Consider the following 15574-nt stretch of genomic DNA (forward strand, 5'->3'; position numbering starts at 1 on the left):
GTTCTTACACTCAGGCATTTTTTTGGCATAAGGAAGAAAATAATTTGGGAGATGGAACACAGTTATTATGCATCCTGTCAGTATGTTTTCCCTATTTAGAGTTGATGGTTTGGTTAGGTTTCTATTAGGGGGGAAAATGCTTTGGCAGTATGGTGCAGTGTTTTTGTAACACATCACTAATCGTGAGAGGGATTTGTTTTCTTAACAGCTTTTCCTTTCTCCTTTTTCTTCCACAGTTGTGGCTTTGTTTTCAGATTGTCTTCCTTTGTTACTGTAACTGTCTTTAGTCTGCACGGCTGTGCTTCTGCTTGCCTGTTTTGCTCTGGAGGTGCTGTCTCTTTTGTTCCTAGTCTTCCCTGAATCATGTCACGTAATTTTTATTAACTCCACACCCCCCACCCAATTTTATTTCACCTCTCTCCATACAAGATTACTATTTCTTTTTCCTAAAGTGACATAAGAAAATTCAGATTTTTTTTCATAGAGATATTCAAGGGTAACACTGTAACTTGGAAAAAGCATTTAGGTTGGGATTTTGACTAATATTAATTGCTTATGTGATTTGAAAGAAGCATTAAATTTTTAGTGGAGAGTAAGTTTCTTGGTTTCTATTAGATTGGTGCAAAAGTAATTGCAATTTTGCATTGTTCAACTTTGCTGTTTGATAATGGAATACATTCTTAATGTGGTACTGTTATACATCATTTTAATGTGCACTTCTCACTTTATGTTTTTTTGCTAATGACATTACTTGCTGTTTAGTTTATATTTATTTTAGACTAGGGAAATGATGTTAGACAAAAATTTGAGCAGTTTTCTTATTTGAGTTCAAAATGGGTCATAAAGCAGCAGAGACAACTCAGTGTCAACAACACATTTGGCCCAGGGACTCCTAGTGAATGTACAGTGCAGTGGTGGTTTAAGAAGATTTGCAAAGAAGACAGCCTTGAAGATGAGAAGCACAGTGGCTGGCCATCAGAAGTTGACAAAGACCAGTTGAGAGGATCTTTGAAGCTGATCCTCTTACAGCTACATGAGAAGTTGCTGAAGAACTCAGTGTCAGCCATCCTATGGTCGTTCTCCACTTGAAGCAAACTGGAAAGGTGAAAAAGCTTGATAAGTGGGTGCCTCATGAGCTGACAACAAATGAAAAAAAAACAACGTTGTTTTGGAATGTTGTCTTCTCTTATTCTATGCAACAACAGCGAACCATTTCTGGATCAGATTGTGATGTGTGACAAAAAGTGGATTTTATAAGACAACCAGCAACAGCCAGCACAGTGGTTGGACCAAAGAGAAGCTCCACAGCACTTTCTAAAGCCAAACTTGCACCAAATAAAGGTCATGGTCACTGTTTGCTGGTATGCTGCCAGTCTGATCCACTACAGCTTTCTGAATCCCCAGGAAACCATTACATCTGAGAGTATGCTCAGGAAATCAGTGAGATGCACCAAAAACTGCAGTGCTTGCAGCCAGCATTGGTCAACAGAAAGGACCGAATTCTTCTCCACCGTGCCCGACTGCATGTCGCACAACCAACACTTCAAAAGTTGAATGAATAGGGCTACGAAGATTTGCTTCATCCTCCACATTCACCTGACCTCTTGCCAACCTCTTCAAACATCTTGACAACCTTTTTCAGGGAAAACTCTTCCACAATCAGCAGGAGGCAGAAAATGCTTTCCAAGCATTTGCCGAATCCTGAAGCATGGGTTTTTATGTTACAGAAATAAACAAACTTATTTCTCATTGGCAAAAATGTGTTTAACAGGTTATATTTTGTTGAATAAAGATGTATTTGAGCCTAGTTATAATGATTTAAATTTCACAGTCTGAAACTGCAATCACCTTTGCACCAACCAATATTAATGTAATTTGTTCTTTTAAATATGCACAGAAAAGATAGCAATAGGTGTCCCATTGCAACACATGTATTCTTTATTTAGTGAATTCTCTATCACAGGATTTGCTCAAGTAGAAACTGTTTCAGTCTCAGAGAGATTATAGGCCCCAGCATTAGGAAAGTAAACTAAAGTTTCCCACAAACAATGTTCCAAAAGTTTTTACATTAGTGACATTGTGGAGTTCTGAGAGGAGCATAAACTTCAGTGTTTGAGATTATAAAATTTGAGTTTGATGGGTCTGTGTTTAGAACCTGACTCTGTCTCTTTTAGCAGGATACTTGTTTAATTTAATTCATTTTGTTTAATTTAATTCCTGTAAGATGCGGGATATACCTCAAAATGAAAGTTGTGAGAAGTAGATGAAATGTAAAATATCTAGCATGGCATCTGGCATATGGCATCTCTAATTAGCTACTGTTCTATAAACTTCTCAAAGAAAGGTTTAGTGACCTTCCGATTTACTGGTAAGCCCATCTGTGTTGGCACTTGTCATGTATTGGAACTTAAGACAAATTTCACAGTATCATGGCATGGGTTAAGAAATAGGCTTTTTTGGGAACAGGGTACATCTTACGGGGAAGAGCTGAAATCAGCAAGGAGAAGGTAAGGCATTGGTTTCCTGTCATTTTGTTATTCTGCACAGAGGGATGCCGGAGCTTTGACAGTGTGCTCAATATAAAGCGTAGGCAGGTCTCCTGTCCTATATATTATTCTGTCTTATAGAGAACAAGTGGTAGATCAACCTTATCCATGAATTGTCACACAGACAATCAGACAGAATATAGTGGATGCCTATAGTCATCTATCTAAAAGTTCATCTGTCCAGCATGTGGAGACCTGAGGCCCAGGGGAAGTTGGGTTTGCCTTGCTAAGGGAAGAAGCTCTCATTTTGTCTCTCCTGCTGGGAGAAGGGGGTGAAGTAGTGATGCCACCTCACTGATGAGGCACCCAGAGTGACTCCTGACTACATTTACAGACAAGTTCTCCTTGCATCATAACCAGGGTCAATGAATCCACTTTCTCAATGAGAAAGAATCAAGTGTGAAATATTATGCTGTTTATGTTGATGTTGGACTAGGTAACAGAAGAATGCCTTTCAGCCTCTTTGAATGAATGTTGCTCTCCACAAAAATTGGTCTCAATTTGGCTAGTCTCAGCTCAGCTTCACAAATTATTGGTTCTTAGGCACTTACTTTAAGACTTAAATCGCTAGTAAGATGAAGTCCATATCCTCAGGGAGTTTGGCATGGTGTCTAAAGAGGAGTAAAATAGACGTAGAAGAACTTTTAAAAAATATTTATTTATTTGTTTGGCTACATTGGGTCTTGGTTGTGACAAGATCTCTCCTTGTGGCACAGGCTTCTGTAGACCTAGTTGTGGCATGCAGGCTTAGTTTGCTCCATGGCATATGGGATCTTAGTCCCCCAACCAGGGATCAGATCTGTGTTCCCTGCCTTAGAAGGCAGATTCCTAACCAGTGGACAGCCAAGAAGTCCCTAGAGGTGGAAGAATTTCTTAAAAATAGAAGTAGAGTATAACAAAACCATGAAGCATAATCACCAGAAGACTGAGGAAGAAAATGAGAAAATGTCTCAAAAGATAGCAAATGTTGAAACTTTTTTATTTTCAAAACTGTAATTTGGTATTACCAAATGAGGGCTTCCCTTATAGCTCAGTTGGTAAAGAATCCACCTGCAGTGCAGGAGACCTTGCTTTGATTCCTGGGTCGGGAAGACCTGCTGGAGAAGGGATAGGCTACGCACTCCAGTATTGGTGGGCTTCCCTTGTGGCGCAGCTGGTAGAGAATTCGCCTGCAATGCAGGAGACGTGAGTTTGATCCCTAGGTTGGGAAGATCGCCTGGAGAAGCTCCAGTATTCTGGCCTGGAGAATTCCATGGACTGTCAGAAAGAGTGGAACATGACTGAGTGACTTCCACTTTCATTACCAAATAAAGTAGTAAACAGCTGTTAACTGTAGAATGCAACATAAAAACACTTTATTATTTTAAGGATGCAAAAGCAAGAAAATACAGCATAAACTTATCTACATTTTTAAATAGCCATCTATGTGATGGATAAATGCCATTTAAACACATTCAATAGAAAAATGACTTATAAATCAATTTACAGAAGATCAAAAAGTCTGTGTAATACCAACTTTTAACTCTAAATAACTAAAATACTTGTCCTCTCTTCTGTTTTTGCTGCTCTTTGCCTTTAGGGAGAAATCTTACATTGTAAGGCTGCCGTCTTTCTGGATGAGGACAGGGATCAAGGTCTTTCCATACAAGTCTGAATGGAAGGAAAACCAGTTTTCCTGAAATTCTCTCGTGTGTTGGGTGGAATATGGCGAAATTGGTGTCTTGAGCAGGAAACCAACTTCGTTCATCTTTATTCTGCTGGAAAATCTGCATAAAAATTTCACATTTCTTACATGTGTGTCCAAACAATTTTCTTCTCTCTTCCTTTTTCCAAACTGCCTCAATATGAGGAAAATTTTGTAAGTCAGTGTTTTTCATCACCTTTAAAATATGGCTCCAAAAATGCTTTTTGTCTGACTTTATCTTGTTTTTTACTAGGAGTGGTTGGTTTTTTTTGTAATAATAGACAGTTCCTTCTCTTTATCTGCCACCCGGGGGAAGCTCTCCGCCAAACAGGATTCATGTCATCTTCCAAACTATCATTCATTTTTCTTTCTCCATTTGGACTTTTTTCTCCCTTGTCCTCTTGCTTCTTCAGTTTTACAAGCATAGTTTCACTAACCAGTGTACAGTCCATGTCCACTGCTTTTCCTCCTGCTAATCTTGACTGGCTGCCATCCTTTGTATCTACTACAGTAATACCATTTTATACTGAGAAACGTCTGCTCCTGGATCTATAGTCCACTGAATATTTTCAAGGATATATCTTGGTTTTTTTGTGGGGATTTTGCTTTAGCAATTCTCTGTGGACTTAACTGAAGAACTGATGCAAGTTTACATACTCCATGGATTGACCTGGTTTTTATCATTATAGACTCATGAGAATCAGCACCCTTCACATCAGAAAGATTATCTCTAAACTTCTATGTGGAAGGGGTAGAGGGAGTTTAAATACAGAATTTTCTTCCTTTATTTGTAACAGTGTTTCATTATCTGGAGATTACTCAAGGACTGGAAAAGGTACTCCTGTAAACAGGGCTCTTCTGGGGAATCTTTGATTGACTTGCAGCTCACACTCAAGGCCTTACGTCTTGAGGAAGAGCCATTTCAGAATGGGCTTCAGGGCCTCATGGAGAGTCACTTCAGTTCAGTTGCTCAGTTGTGTCTGACTGCGACCCCATGGACTGCAGCACACCAGCCTTCCCTGTCTGTCACCAACTCCCGGAGCTTGTTCAAACCCCTGTCTTTCGAGTCGGTGATGCCATCCAACCATCTCTGTTGTCCCCTGCTCCTCCTGCCCTCAATCTTTCCCAGCATCAGGGTTTTTTCCAGTGAGTCAGCTCTTGGCATCAGGTGGCCAAAGTATTGGAGTTTCAGCTTCACAATCAGTCCTTCCAATGAACACCCAGGACTGATCTCCTTTAGGATGGACTGGTTGGATCTCCTTGCAGTCCAAGGGACGCTCAAGAGTCTTCTCCAACACCACAGGTCAAAAGCATCAATTCTTCAGTGCTCAGCTTTCTTTATAGTCCAACTCTCACATCCATACATGGCCACTGGAGAGTCACTTGCCTAAATCTGATTTTAGAGTTCTGACTTTCCTGGCTTTTCTCTTGACACTGAATAGCTGAAAATGGATCAGACAGATCCAGAGGTTTATCCATCCATCACATAGTCTCCATTCATGAAAGAATGACTGTCCAATGGAAGAGAAAACTCTTTTTCTTTATGAAAAGAGGCTTGGGGGTGCTTAACTTCATCTTCACTTTTCTTCCTCAATTTTCTTCCTTTTGATTCTGCCTCCCAGTGGCAAGTAACTGCTTATTAGAAGATGACTGGTTAATGATCTTGTTCACTTCAGCCCCAAGGTGAGGACTTTTGAAAAAGGTACCATCTTCAGATTTTGATCTAGGTTTCTCTGATCTAGAAGTAGAAGTATTACTGAAAGGCCTGTTTTCAGGTGGGTTGTTTTCCTGGTCTCTAAAAGAGAAGGGGACAAACCTGTATTCCTTTTTTTGTGATCTCCTTTCAGATAGTGGTAGAGTTCATCACCAAGAGGGCTCCTAGGGCCTTGAGGTTCAGATTCTTCTTGAACACAAAGTCTGGGTGTTTCAGCAGCAACTGTAGCTATATTATCAGGAGGATAACTGCTTTTTCCATGTGTTTTAGCCATTGGAGCTTGACTCTAATCACAAGTGTCCACTAGTATAATTTCACTTTCATTAAGTTTATGTTGTGGTTGAGTTGAAGACTGGTATTTTTCTCAATTCATGTGCACACCCTAGTGCTCCAGGTTAGTTTGTTTATCAGACTTGAAGGTTTGTTTGTTTGTTCTGTGTATCAGACATGGAGGTTTTCCTTTCTTCATAGCCAGTTAGCGCTAGCAAATGAAAAGGTTGTTATTGGTGAATCTAGAATAGCATCTTCCTCAGATTCACAGTCAGTTGCTTGATGTGGTTAATCATTCTCAATTTTCTGCTGCAGCTGTTCAGAAAACTTTTTATTTTTTCCTGTATTCTTTTCATTCATAAGCTCTATGATAAATTTAAGATTCTGCTGCCAAAAATTTTCAGACTTTGCTGTTTCTTCCTCATATGTTCTTCAGTTAGTGCACAGCAATCACATAATCCTGCTCTTAATTAATCTTCTAAAATTTTAGTGGTTTCATGAATGACTGTTGCTCTCTCAGCTGTTGATTTTTGGTGAAGAACTCTAGTCTCTGTGCATCTAAAATTCGTTCCTTTTTCAGTTACTTTTACTTGTAAACCTTGTATTTCTTTACCATGATACTCCTTTCAGTTCAGTTAAGTTCCTAAGCTGTGTTCAATTCTTGGTGACCCCATGGATTGCAGCATACCATACTTCCCTCCTCCACACTTCTACTGGCCAGTGTTTTCTGACGTGTTCTGTTACGTTATGCAGGTCAGAAGTTGTCTTTGGCCAGTTTAAACTCAGCTTGCAAGGCTGCCTCTAGATTCTTGAAAGCCCTGGCAGGCAAGCAGGCATGCTCAGAGACTGGAAGGAGACAGCCTCATGCTTTTCCCCTCGTTCCCTCACTAACCCACCAAAATGTCCGTGGCCATGCTGCCCCTCTCAGGGCAGCCCACACTCTGCAGGGCTGGGGGAGGGCCCGAGGGCCGCAGCCCCGCTCCCCTCTCCTGAGCCTTTCCAGTGTTGAATCTTAATTTAACTTTCCTTTTGGGGGAGAATTTCAAGCATTTTTTCACTGAAGTACAATTAACGTACGATGTGATAGTTTCTGGTGTACAGCAAGGTGATTCAGTTATACGTGTGTGTGTGTGAGACATGCCAAGTTGCTTCACTTGTGTCTGAATCTGTGTGACCCTATGGGCTGTAGCCCGCCAGACTCCTCTGTCCACGGGATTCTCCAGGCAGGAATACTGGAGTGGGTTGCCATGCCCTCCTCCATGGGATCTTCCTGACCCAGGGATCAAACCCGTGTCTCTGAAGTCTCCTGCATTGGCAGTCAGGTTCTTTACCACTAGCACCACCTGGAAAGAGTGTGTGTGTGTGTGTGTGTGAGAATATATGTATATATATATGTGTGTGTATATATATGTTCTTTTTCATATTCTTTTTCATTATGGTTTATTAGAGATATTGAATATAGTTCCCTGTGCTATACAGTAGGACCTTGTTTAGATATTATGTGTGTGTGTGTGTGTGTGTGTGTGTGTATATATATATATATATATACATATGTATGTGTGTGTATATATATATATATATATACATATGTATGTGTGTGTGTATATATATATATACACACATATGTATGTGTGTGTATATATATATATGTATATAGTAGTTTGCATCTGCTAATCCCAAATTCCTAATTTATCTGCCTGCTTCCCCTTTGGTAACGTAAATTTGTTTTCTGTTTATGAGTCTCATTCTGTTTTTTAGGTAAGTTCATTTATATCATTTTTTTAAGATTTCACATATAAGTGGTATCATATATTTGTCTTTGACTTATTTGACTTGAGGAAAAAAAGGCAACCCACTCCAGTATTCTTGCCTGGAAAATCCTATAGACAGAGGAACCTGACGGGCTACAGTCCATGGGATCGCGAAGAGTCGGACACGACTGAGCGACTAACAGTACTTGACTTACTGTGATAATCTCTGGGTCTATCCATATTGCTGCAAATGGCATTATTTCATTCCTTTCTGTGTCTGGGTAATATTCCGTTGTGTGTGGGTGTGTGAGGGTGTGTGTTCAGTTGCTCAGTCGTGACCAACTCTGTGATCCCATGAACTGTAGCCTGCCAGGCTCCTCCGTCCATGGAATTTTACAGTCAAGAATACTGGAATGGGTTGCCATTTCCTACTCCAGGGAGTCTTCCTGATTGAACCTGTGTCTTGTGTCTCCTGCATTGGCAGGTGGATTCTTTACCACTGACCACACTGGGCAGCTCCATTTGTGTGTGTGTGTGTGTGTCTGTATATGTATGTATGTATACCACATGTTCTTTATCACTTCATCTGTCGATGGACATTTAGATAACTTTCACGTCTTGACTGTTGTAAATAGCGCTGCAGTGAACACTGCAGTGCTTGTATCTTTTCAAGTTATGTTTTCTCTGAATGTATGCCCAGGAGTGAGATTTTTGGATGATACGATGACTAGTTTTAGTTTTTTTTAAGGAGCCTTCATACTGTGTTCCATAGTGACTGCACAGACAATGAGAAGGGTTCCCTTTTCTCCACATCCTCTCTAGCATTTATTGTGTGTAGACTTTTTCATGATGGTTGTGCTGACCAGTGTGAGTTGATACCGCAGTGTAGTTTTGATTTGCTCTTCTCTAATAGTGTTGAGCATTTTCTCATGTGCCTCTTAGCCATCTATATATTTTCTTTGGAGAAATGTCTGTGTCATCTGTCTTCTTTTTTTGACTGGGTTGTTATTTTGTTGTTGAGTTGTATGAGCTGTGTATTTTAGAAATTAAGCCCTTGGCAGATGCATTGTTTGCAAATAGTTTCTGCCAGCCCGTAGGTTGTCTTTTCATTTTGTTCATGATTTCCTTTGCTGTGGATCAAGGATATTGCTAACTCCTGCATGGGCTGTGACTGGAACAGTAAGAAGAGTGATGTAAAAAAATTTAAAATGTTGCTTGGCTGTGGAACATCAGGAGTTTGGAGCTTAGCAAAAATTTTGTTTTACCACTTGGGGAATTGTAGTTTATAGCAGTTTTTAGTAACTTTTAATTCAGAATGTTGCATCTTAGTGTTATTCTTCAGTCATTAAGTCCGGCTCTCTGTGACTCCGTGGAGGGCAGCGCGCCAGGCATCCCTATCCTTCACCGCCTCCCGGAGTTTGCGCAAACTCGTGTCCACTGAGTTGGTGATGCTGTCTGACTGTCTCATCCTCTGCCACCCCGTCTCCTTTTGCCTTCATTCTTTCTTTGGTGGCCAAAGTATTGGAACTTCAGCTTTAGAAATAGTTCTTTCAATGACTATTCAGGGTTGATATTCCTTAGGATTGACTGGTTTGGGTCTCTGCATTCCAAGGGACTCTCAAGAATCTTCTCCAGCACCACAATTCAAAAGCATCAATGCTTTGGCACTCAACCTTCTTTATGATCCAACTCTTACATCTGTACATGACTATTGGAAAAGACATAGCTTTGACTATATGGACCTATATCAGCAAAGTGATGTCTGCTTTTTAATATGCTGTGTAGTTTTATCATAACTTTCCTTCCAAGGAGAAAGCATCTTTTAATTTCATGGTTGCAGTCACTATCTGCAGTATTTTCTTGGATCCCATGAAAATAAAATCTGTCACTGCTTCCACTTTTTTCCCTTCTATTTTTCATGAAATGACAAGACCAGATGCCATGATCTTAGTTTTTTGAATGTTGAATTGAAGCCAAGTTTTTCACTTTCCTCTTTCACCCTCATCAAGAGGCTCTTTTGTTCCTGTTCACTTCTGCCATTAGAGTGGTATCTTTTGCATATCTGGTGTTGCTAATATTTCTCCTTGCAGTCTTGATTCCAGTTTGTGATTCATCCTTCCTGGCATTTTGCATGATATACTCTGCAGATGAGTTAGGTAAGCAGGGTGAAAAGAGACGGCTTTGTCATACTCCTTTCCCAATTTTGAACTAGTCAATTCAGAATGCTACATTTTAGTGTTACAGATTTACTAATGAAATAGCAGGTACTCATTCTAAGAGAAAAACAAATAAATGGGGAAGAATCTGTCAAAACCTTTCAGTTGTGTCAGACTTTTTAAAGTGTTTAAGTTAAAAAGGGCAGATTGAAATTATATTGATCACTGCATACTCAGCATGCAATTTGCCAGGACAAAAAGGACAAAGTAATAGAGTAATGAAGGACAGAAAACTTCTCTAGTTGTTAGGCTTTTGAGAGATTTTTTAAAAATTAGACATCAGATTTAGTTGCATATATGGTCCTGCTAAGAAAGACACTTTTATAATACATTCCTTGAATGATTCCTTGTGTTTTAAAGAAAACCATTTGTTGTTGCCCAACTTTTGATTTCTGTTTTATGGAGTTTTTGAAAATGTTCAGGAAAATTATGATTCTCTCCTCTGTGACGTATATTTCATAGCTGGACATTTGTACTTGTTATTCCCCTTTATCTTTTTTGCCTACCCCGTCCCCCACCACAGGATTTAGAATGCCAGCCCTAACTTTGCTGGCATTGGTTATATGATCTTGAAATCCTCTTAACTTCTACAGATACATGTGTATGATGTGTTTTTTCTCTAGGTGATTTTGGCCTGTTGGTCCTTTCTGGTTCTGTATTTAATAATGCCAGTGTTTTAAAATCAATATTATGTTTTGCATCAGTTCAGTTCTGTCACTCAGTTGTGTCTGACTCTGCAGCCTCATGGACTACAGCATGCCAGGCCTCCCTATCCATCAAAAACTCCTGGAGCTTAGTCAAACTCATGACCATTGAGTCAGTGATGCCATCCAACCATCTCATCCTCTGTCGTCCCCTTCTCCTCCCGTCTTCAGTCTTGCCCAGCATCAGTGTCTTTTCAAATGAGTCAGTTCTTCTCATCAGGTGGCCAAAGTATTGCAGTTTCAGCTTCAATATCAGTTCGTCCAATGAATATTCAGGACTGATTTCATTTAGGATGGACTGGGTGGATATCCTTGCAGTCCAAGGGACACTCAAGAGTCTTCTCCAACACCACAGCTCAAAAGCATCAATTCTTCAGCACTCAGCTTTCCTTATAATCCAACTCTCACATCCGTACATGACTACTGAAAAAACCATAGCTTTGGCTATATGGACTTTTGTCGGCAAAATAATGTCGCTGCTTTTTAATTTGCTGTCTAGGTTGGTCATAGCTTTTCTTTCAGAAGCAAGTGTCTTTTAATCTCCTGGCTGCAGTCACCATCTGCAGTGATTTTGGAGCCTGCAAAAATAAAGTCTGTCACTGTTTCCACTGTTTCCCCATCTATTTGCCATAAAGTGATGGAATCAGATCCCATGATCTTAGTTATCTGAATGTTGAGCTTTAAGCCAACTTTTTCACTCTCCTCTTTCACTTTCATCAAGAGGCTCTTTAGTTCTTCTTCACTTTCTGCCATAAGGATGGTGTCATCTGCATATCTGAGGTTATTGATATTTGTCCCGGTAATCTTGATTCCAGTTTGTGTTTCATCCAGCCTGGCATTTTGCATCATGTACTCTGCATATAAGTTAAATAAGCAGGGTGACAATATACAGCCTTGACTTACTCCTTTCCCGATTTGGAACCAGTCTGCTGTTCCATGTCCAGTTCTAACTGTTGCTTCTTGACCTCCATACAGATTTCTCAGGAGGCAGGTCAGGTGGTCTGGTATTCCCATCTCTTTCAGAATTTTCCATACTTTGCTGTGATCTAGACAATCAAAGGCTTTGGCATAGTCAATAAAGCAGAAGTAGATGTTTTTCTGGAACTGTTGTGCTTTTTTGATGGTCCAGTGTTGGCAATTTGATCTCTGGTTCCTCTGCCTTTTCTAAATCCAGCTTGGACATCTGGAAGTTCATGGTTCACATACTGTTGAAGCCTGGCTTGAAAAATTTTGAGCATTACTTTGCTAGCCCGTGAGATGAGTGCAATTGTGTGGTAGTTTGAGCACTCTTTGGCATTGCCTTTCTTTGGGACTGAAATGAAAACTGACTTTTTCCAGTCCTGTGGGCACTGATGAGTTTTCCAAATTTGCTGGCATATTGAGTGAAGCACTTTCACAGCATCATCTTTTAGGATTTGAAATAGCCCAACTGGAATTCCATCACCTCCACCTGCTTTGTTCGTAGTGAGGCTTCCTAAGGCCCACTTGACTTCACATTCCAAGATGTCTGGCTCTAGGGGAGTGATCACACCATCGTGATTATCTGGGTTGGGAAGATCTTTTTTGTATTGTTCTTTCATGTATTCTTGCCACCTCCCTCTTAATATCTTCTGCTTCTGTTAGGTCTGTACCATTTCTGTCTTAAATTGTGCCCATCTTTGCATGAAATGTTCCCTTGGTATCTCTAATTTTCTTGAAGAGATCTCTGGTCTTTCCCATTCTATTGTTATCCTCTATTTCTTTGCACTGATCACTGAGGAAGACTTTTATCTCTCCTTGCTAGTCTTTGGAACTCTGCATTCAAATGGGTATATCTTTCCTTTTCTCCTTTGCTTTTCATTTCTCTTCTTTTCACAGCTATTTGTAAGGCCTCCTCAGACAACCATTTTGCTTTTTTGCATTTCTTTTTCTTGGGGATGGTCTTGATTCCTGTCTCCTGTACAGTGTCACGAACCTGCATCCATAGTTCTTCAGGCACTCTGTCTGTCAAATCTAATCCCTTGAATCTATTTGACACATCTGCTGTATAATCATAAGTGATTTGAATTAGGTCATACCTGAATGGTCTAGTGATTTTCCCTACTTTCTTCAATTTCAGTCTGAATTTGGCAATAAAGAGTTCATGATCTGAGCTACAGTCAGCTCCTGGTCTTGTTTTTGCTGACTGTATAGAGCTTCTCCATTTTTCGCTGCAAAGAATATCATCAGTATGATTTCTGTATTGACCATCTGGTGTTGTCCATGTATAGAGTCTTCTCTTGTGTTGTTGGAAGAGGGTGTTTGCCATGACCTGTGCGTTCTCTTGGCAAAACTCTGTTAGCCTTTGACCTGCTTCATTCCGTACTCCAAGGCCAAATTTGCCTGCTATTCCAGGTATCTCTTTACTTCATACTTTTCCATTCCAGTCCCCTATAATGAAAAGGATATCTTTTTGATTGTTAGTTCTAGAAGGTCTTGTAGGTCTTCATAGAACCGTTCTACTTCAGTTTCTTCAGCATTACTCATCAGTGCATAGACTTGGGTTACTGTAATATTGAATGGTTTGCCTTGGAAAAATGAACAGAGATCATTCTTTCGTTTTTGAGATTGTGTCCAAGTCCTGCATTTTAGACTCTTTTGTTAACTATGATGGCTACTCCATTTCTTCTAAGGTATTCTTGCCCACAGGAGTAGATATAATGGTCATCTGAGTTAAATCCACCCATTCTGATCCAGTTTAGTTCACTGATTCCTAAAATGTTGTAGTTTATTCTTGCCATCTCTTGTTTGACCACTTTGAATTTACCTTGATTCATGGACCTAACATTGCAGGTTCCTATGCAATATTGCTCTTTACAGCATTGGACCTTGCTTTTATCACCAGTCCCATCCACAACTGGGTGGTGTTTTTGCTTTGGCTCCATCTCTTCATTCTTTCTGAAGTTATTTCTCCACTGATCTCCAGTAGCTTATTGGGCACCAATTGACCTGGGGAGTTCATCTTTCAGTTTCTCATCTTTTTGCCTTTTCATACTGTTTATGGGGTTCTCAAGGCAAGAATACTGAAGTGGTTTGCCATTCCATTCTCCAGTGGACCACATTTTGTCAGAATTCTCCACCATGACCCATCTATGTTGGGTGGCCCTACATGGCATGGCTCATAGTTTGATTGTGTTAGCAGGGCTGTGATCCATGTGATCAGTTTGGTTAATTTTCTGTGATTGTAGTTCTGTTGGCCCTCTGATGGATAAGGATAAGAAACGTATGGAAGCTTCCTGATGGGAGAGACTGACTAAGGGGGAAACTGGGTCTTGTTCTGATGGGTGGGGTATGCTCATTAAAGCTTTAATACAATTTTCTGTTGGTGACTAAGCTTGTGTTCCCTCCTTGTTGTTTGACCTGAGGCCAAACTATGGAGAGGTAATGAAGATAATTAGGACCTCCTTTAAAAGGTCCCAGGCATGCAGTGCTGCCCTGAGTGCCCCCCACCCTGCAGCAGGCCACCACTGACCCACGCCTCTGCTGGAGACTCCTGGACACTCACGGCAAGTCTGGGTCAGTCTTGTGGGGTCCCTGCTCCTCTCTCCTGGGTCCTGGTGCACACAAGGTTCTGTTTGTGCCCTCCCAGAGTCTGTTTCCCCAGTCCTGTGTAAGTTCTGGTGGCTCTATGGTGGGGTTAATTGTGACCTCCTTCAAGAGGGCTTATGCCATACCCAGGTCTGCTGCCCCCAGAGCCCCTGCCCCACGGCAGGCCACTGCCGACCCGTACCGCCTCAGGAGACACTCAGATGCAGTTGTGGCTCAGTCTCTGTGGGGTCTCTGGGTCCTGGTGCACAGAAGGTTTGTTTGAGCCCTCCAGTTGTCTCTGGTGGGTATGGGGTTTAATTCTAAACGTGACTTTGCTCCTCCTACTGTCTTGCTGGGGCTTCTTTTTTGCCCTTGGACGTGGGGTATCTTTTTTTGGTGGGATCAAACACTCTCCTGTTGACGGTTGTTCAGCAGCAGGTTGTAACTGTGCAGTTCTCGCATGAGAGGATGAGCACACATCCTTCTACTCTGCCATCTTCCCCTGCTTTTACTTATCACTGTTTAATAAACGGTGTATTTTAAAGAACATCCAGTTTTAAATGATTGAACATCATACAGACACACTTTTTTGAAATGTATACGTGTAGGCTGGCCTTTAACCTTTCATTTGGTACTTTATTCTTAGCCAACTTTGTAAACAGTAGAAGGCAGAGCTTGGAAACATGATGTATATGTAGTTGTGCATATGACTGTTACTGGATTTGGTGGTGATGTTTATTTCTCTCTTAGTTAAGATATATCCCATGCATGTCTTGTGATTTACTAATGTTAGCCAGTTTAAAAAATGGCACACGTTAAAACCTTGGATAACCAGTAGCAGTGATTACCTTGTCTTGGCAGTATGGGAGGTTGACATCAGCACCTCTTAAATGTCTTAAAATGCTTGTCAAACATGGCTTAACTGATCAGTTACCGAGTCCAGTTTGAATTTAGTACATATCTTAGTTCTCTTATTGTAGCTCTTTGTGAAGGCTTTAAATCATAGAAATTCTCTTTCTGTAACTTAGAGAGTAGAAGTGTGTGTGTTTTGTGTATAATATCGTAGAGTATGTGTGTACAAGATTGTGGAGAAGTAGAGAGCTGCTTCCCCAAGAGAGAGTGTACCTTAGTGTCATCGTTTTT

At 40.6% G+C, this 15574-nt stretch overlaps 1 protein-coding gene and 1 pseudogene across 1 annotated transcript in view; one reads left to right on the forward strand and one right to left on the reverse strand.

The window, feature by feature from the left end:
- DDX10 (DEAD-box helicase 10) overlaps nt 1-15574 on the forward strand; it is a 284268-nt gene that overhangs the window by 141245 nt on the left and 127449 nt on the right. The gene's annotated exons all lie outside the window — the stretch shown is intronic.
- LOC122680735 lies at nt 1580-15308 on the reverse strand (annotated as a pseudogene).

Source organism: Cervus elaphus, chromosome 1, assembly GCF_910594005.1.
Source record: "Cervus elaphus chromosome 1, mCerEla1.1, whole genome shotgun sequence".
Classification (NCBI taxonomy): domain Eukaryota; kingdom Metazoa; phylum Chordata; class Mammalia; order Artiodactyla; family Cervidae; genus Cervus; species Cervus elaphus.